Here is a 6,218-nt window from a genome sequence, read left to right on the forward strand (position 1 = left end):
TTGTTGCACCCAAGGAATTTGAGGCAGAGTATGTGAGCAGAAAAGGGCACCACTCTATAAATGTGCAAATCGTATGTGACACACACGGGAGAATTTTACACCAAACTGCAAACTGGTGCGGGTCTGTCCATGACGCACGTATTTTGCGTGAAAGTGCTCTGTTCACAGGGTTCGAGAGGGGTATGGTCCCTGCAGGATGCCACTTATTGGGAGACAGTGCCTACCCCTCCAAGAAGTGGCTCCTGCCACTTCTTGGCAGGAGCAGGACCTCAGCCGGGCCCACAGTCCGCCTATAATAGGTAAGTTTTTGTGCACACACACACACACACCGACATTCGTGTTGTAATTAATGTCTACTATGGCAAAGTGGTCCCTGCAGCCTCATCTGTTCTACCCGCGCTGGGCTAGGTTGCCAGTCTTATTCATTATGTGCTGCAGTGTTACCACGGTGTTACACTCACACTCCTCAACTCTACCAAGCTTAATAACCTAACCTTACCTATCCTAACCTAATCAAACCTAACCTAATTTAACCTAACATAATCTAAACTATCCTAACCTAACCCATCCTAACCTAACCTAATCTAACATAACATAACCTAAACTAACATAACGTAGCCTAGTCTAACCTAATATAACCTAACCAAACTTAGCGCAGCCTGGCACTCCTTGGGAGTCGAGGTTGTGGTAACACCAGCAGAAAATGCATTACTGGCAACATAGCCCAGCGCATGTAGAGGAGCTGAGACAATAGGGACCACTTTGTGATAGGATTGCCGTAATATCTTTCATCATTGCTTATCATTTCAGGCTTAGGCCGTGCAAACTACACTAATGTAGGAAAATTAGCTAAGTTGGGTAACAGTATTATGATTAGCTAACAGTGCTCTTATACATTCATCCTTTTTCCAATCATGGCTGTGTTTTACTTCTTAAAACCCCTTGTATGTTCATTAGAAAAATCTAGCATAACAACCCTTAACCGCAGGATTATAAATCTTACATAAACAATATTGTTGTCCCATGACGTTGCATTGCTAATTTTAGGTTGTTACAGTTAGGCTTGATCTTTTTGTAATTTCAGTATTGCTAGTACATACTAGTCTATGAGGGGGAAAATGTAATATAGGTAGGGTTAATGAACTTAGTGTGAAACATGACATTCTTAAAGGAAAGTTTGATAAATCTTAAGAATAGCGGCTCCATTCCCTCCACCACCCCCGCCCCTACCCCAAGACAAGCCTGGTGACCTGTGGGAAGCTGAGTTTAGGGGAAAGCCCAAATCACTGAAAATTTGGCCCCCACAATTTCCCCAGAAAAATCCCCAAATTAGGGAAAATTCCCTTGTCGAAAGTAATTAAAGTCCCTAACGCATGCTCTTGTAATCTATTCCAATATAACTTGGCAGCCGCTGCAGCCGGTCTGTTGACGAGTGTCGGGCGTGTCATTCGATGGCAAGCAAAGTGACCCCCCTCCCAATCCGTCCCGCGTCGCATAATTTTTTGACGGGCCACACTGCATGTCGAGTATATTTAAACTACCCCAACCGAACCTTACGACCTAACAGCTAACTACCCCCTCTCGACTCCCCCTGGACCGAACCAACCGAACTTTACAACCTAACAACAAAAAATATAGAATGCCCTCAGAAATACTTACAAAATTAAGAGGAAGTAGATGCAGCATGCGTCTCCTGTGGGTGGTTACAGGGGTTATATAGTGCAGCTGCCTCTTGAAGGAAGACATGCAAGCGTTTGTTAGGGTCATTAATGGCCATAAGAAACATGCACCTTGCGAGGTACCCCACAAAGTGCTTCTTCCTCCTGCCAAAGAGGGGCACTTTTCTTTGCTTCCTCCACAACCGCTCGATATTGTTTGTGGCGAACACACAAGCAAGTCTCTTGCTTTCCCGGAGTACCGCAAGCAGAAGTCAATGAGGCCATAATCGCAGTCGGTACACCTTTCCAATGCCATGACACAGACAGAAGTGACGGAGGTGAGGAATTTAAGGTATCCAAGCTGCAGGTGAGGAAACCCGAATATCCCTAAACGTGAAAAAATCCCTAAATCTGGGGCAATGCTCTTCAATGAGAACCCAAGCAGATTATGTTATGGCTTAGATTTCAACTTCATTTTCAATGTAATAAATTTGGGCAAGAGTGTCATGCCTTGTCTGAAGGCAGAAAGACGCGTAATAAATTACAAATACATTTTTTCGTGTATAATTCGTTCTTCCCTTGTCCTCCCCCTCCTAACCCTACAAGTGTGAAAAGCTGCAGAATTTGTACGTGACAGTACGTCACAGTACCTGCACGCACACAAACAAACATATGGATTCCACCAGCCTCCTGCAAGCCAGTCTCATCGCCCATCGACTTGGAAAAAATCGTGAGGCCCGCGTGGAGAAATACACCCTTGTGACAAACACGGCTGACCACTTGTCAAAATCCCGTCGTATGTGCTAGTAATGTTGTAATTACCACCATACCGTGCCCTTTATGCGCACCCGCTAGGAGCCGCTATTCTTAAGATTATCCGAAAGTTGTTTTTAAGTTCAGTTGCAAAAGCAATTTTTACAGTATCACTACATTGTCATTAACTAAAAATTTCAGAGCACACAAAAGGACAAGGAGCACAGTGGAGAGGGGGATTGGCCAGTGGAAGCGGAGATTTCATGTGCTCCATGGTGAAATCAGAGTCAGCCCTCCTGCATATGTGTGTAGAATAATACAGGTATGTAGACAATCAAGTGATGATCACATCTCAATACTGTATCGTCCACTACACAACAATAATTTTTATTACTTGTTAATATTAACTCTGTCTGTAGGTGTGTGCTATTTTGCACAACATCTGCAAAGACAGACGCCTCCCTGTACCCGAGGAAGGAGAGGACGAGGGTGATGGTGCAGTTTTCCATGAGGACCCACCTGTCCCACTACCACCTGTACCTGGACGAGTTCGGGAAGGTCTGCTCTACAGGGATGAGTTTGTCAACCTTCACTTCATGTTAGTTACAAAAATCAAAATTAAATGTTTTGTGTATCAGCCTGTATCTTTCCATGCTGCTCAGTATTTAATTTTAAATTTTCATTTAAAGAATCTTACTATTGCAATGTTTCAATTTTTGTTGCAGTGACAGACCTCAACCTCAGCCTCGTGCAGCTGTGTGATGCTTCCCGACCCATCAACAGGTTAATTCCACACCTACTTCCAAGTATGTGTGTTTGTAATACAATTGTGTGTGGATTTGATATATATATATATATATATATATATATATATATATATATATATATATATATATATATATATATATATATATATATATACAAATCCACATTCGTATCACTAATAAATGCAGAAGCTATACTCAGTATTCAAATAAATTTATTACAGTATTTGGTAAGAAATTTTCACCAGTATGTATGGTTTAAAACAGCCAATATACTCATGATTGCCTTTACTTTTTTCTAATATTAAGCAATAAATGATTTCCTTTTAACAATAAATAAATAAATAAATTCCTTTATAATAAATAACTATGTAGGAAAACTACATAATGGAGATCCTAAGGAAAAATATATTACAGGAAAGCTAATGTAGAAGAGAGTACCGGCAGGGTAGAAAGGGTGGAGTGTGTTTGAGAGAAGAGGCAGGGTGAGGTGTGTGAAGGAGAGTAGAGGCAGGGTGGAGTGTGAAGGAAAGTAGAGGCAGGGTGGAGTGTGAAGGAAAGTAGAGGCAGGGTGGAGGTGTGAAGGAAAGTAGAGCCAGGGTGGAGTGTGAAGGAGAGTAGAGGCAGGGTGGAGTGTGAAGGAGAGAAGAGGCAGAGTGGAGTGTGTGAAGGAGAGTAGAGGCATGGTGGAGTATGTGAAGGAGAGAAGAGGCTGAGTGGAGTGTGTGAGTAGAAACAGGATGGATTTTGCAAAAGAGAGGAGAGACAGGGTGGAGTGTGTGGGGTAGTAGCGGCATGGTGGAGTGTATTTGTGTGTTACATTAGTTTTTTTACTTGAAGTTCGAGTAGGGTTTTATGTACTTTTAAATTTTCAGTTTCTTGTTTAAGTTTTTTTAATTCTGCCTGTTTAATTTCTACTTGTAGCTCTGCAGCCTGCAGTTCAAGTTCCCTCTTCAGGCGGATGAACTGCAGCTCCTCCTCATCCACCAACATGGTGCAGGTCCCAACTGGTGTACTGGAGGAAGCTGCAGCGGCAGGAACTACTGGTGGTGGTGTGGTGGTGGTTTGAGGTGTGTCTGTGCTGGGTTGGGGAGGGACAGGTGGTGTGACATCCACCTGAAGACTCCTGGCAAAAATACATCCATCAGTACCTGCACTCATAATTTTCTTGTGTTATTTGACTTACATCCCCATTTATGGAAACAATACAGTTTAGGTTGAAAAGCCTTTGCAGGAAAGGAGTGTGTTCCAGAGGTCATTTCTTTGGTGTTCTGCTGTTCAGTACGTAATGCCTACGTCGTTAAGGACAACTAGCATGGTTCATGAGTAAGCAGACCTGACCGAGGTCAGACGTGGGTCACGGCGCTCCGAATGGAGTAGCCCGGGGCCAGCTTGTTGGCCTCTCCCCTGCCCCTCCATCCCCCTCTCCCTTTTCATCAAAAACCCAACATCGTAAGAAACTATTGTGACATCAAGCTTAATCATGGTGACAGACAGTGAGTGCTATGTGTTTGTGGTCCCGTGAAGACACTGAAGTTTAGAAATGGTCAGTGTGACATCGACACGGCCTTACTATCCAGCCGACGTCCCAGGTGCCCCGAGGTACACCAGCCCGACCATCATGCTGCTGGGAGAACTCTGTTCAGCCGCCTCTACCTGCACCCCTGCCATCAGCGGCGACCTGACCCTTTTGACCTATACCCTTTCATATTGTAATTTCCATTTTTTCAAATATATTTCAAAATTTGTATTTTAAATGTGTATATTTTCAGCTTTACAGCTGCAATCACTTAATAGACCGTTTTATTTTTATTATTACGAGGAAGGATGTCTCAACACATTATCAAGTCAGCTCTCGATAGCAATTGAATAAATTTCTGTACACATTGTTCCTCACTGTTTGATTCCATGATTGCCCTAATATGGACTGCATACAGCAGCATGATAGTATTGGGTAAATAATAATAATATGTAATAGTATTCTATAATAATACTTTAAGCAGAAAACTGTGGACTTTAGGAGATGGAAAGCAATACCTCCTCCTTGTGTACTGCAGTTTTCTAAAAGGAAAGCAAATTATTTTCAACAGTAACAGCAAGACCTATTTTGGAGAACTTTAAATCTACAATCTACCTGACAGGCATTTCTCAGTAAAATGAACTAACACAACTGATAAATCATTTGGAAATGTCATGTACATGTTAGAGTAATATTTTTGTACATTTGGATTTAAGAATATTTATTCTTATTTTTGTAATGAAGTAATGTCAGACATATGAGACACACTTCATAAAGCAATACATTTAGTACAAATTAATGACACCTATAAGACATTTTAGGTTAATCCATATTGTCTGCTTGTAACCTTAATAAAAAGTTGGTACAGAATTCCTAAAATATAACAAATCAGTGTATCATACAAACAAGCTAAAGTAGACAAATACGACGATCATCAAGGAACGGAAATAACAAATTTTACTAATGATTGTACAAATAACGTTTAGTAAATATTCAGAGCCCTCACATGGGGAAGCCAGGTGGCAATTCTAGCCTGAACCTGCCGCCCACAAGGCTGACAAAATTATTTTAAAATCAATATTTTTCAGAAAGTAATAACAACCACACTGCAGTCTGAGGAATGCTTTTCCTATTATTTATGAAAAATATTTTTTAAATTTCACTTAATTATACGGCACAGACAGCAAAATAATTATACGGCACAGACAGCAAAAGTATCTTTTATTATGTATACCGGTATCCAATAATCACATTGCCCGAATTAGGGTCATAGCCAGTAAAGGTACGTGGTGGAGGTGGGAAGTGGTGATTGAGGGGGGGGAGTCACTGAGAACTTTGCTGGGGCGGCACTTAGGCATGTAAGGGCTCTGTAAATATTTATACATGACTAAAGTTTTATTTACCCACCCATTTTCGGGAACATCTTCAGTGTCAAGTGGAAAAGGGTCCACCACTGTCCTGTCAATAGAATTGACTGAGACGTTCCATTCTCCCAGCACATCAGCGATGATGACCTCTAGCTCC

The 6,218-nt window shown here is 41.7% G+C and overlaps 1 long non-coding RNA gene across 1 annotated transcript; it reads left to right on the plus strand.

Moving 5' to 3' along the window:
* The first annotated feature begins 265 nt into the window (after positions 1-265).
* Positions 266-4,861, plus strand: LOC127002605 (uncharacterized). The gene is made up of 5 exons (XR_007756334.1): positions 266-299; positions 2,613-2,733; positions 2,831-3,009; positions 3,137-3,217; positions 4,100-4,861. It is a non-coding gene; the product is annotated as an uncharacterized LOC127002605 (long non-coding RNA).
* Positions 4,862-6,218: the final 1,357 nt, after the last annotated feature.

Source organism: Eriocheir sinensis, chromosome 23 (genome assembly GCF_024679095.1).
Source record: "Eriocheir sinensis breed Jianghai 21 chromosome 23, ASM2467909v1, whole genome shotgun sequence".
In the NCBI taxonomy this organism is placed as follows: domain Eukaryota; kingdom Metazoa; phylum Arthropoda; class Malacostraca; order Decapoda; family Varunidae; genus Eriocheir; species Eriocheir sinensis.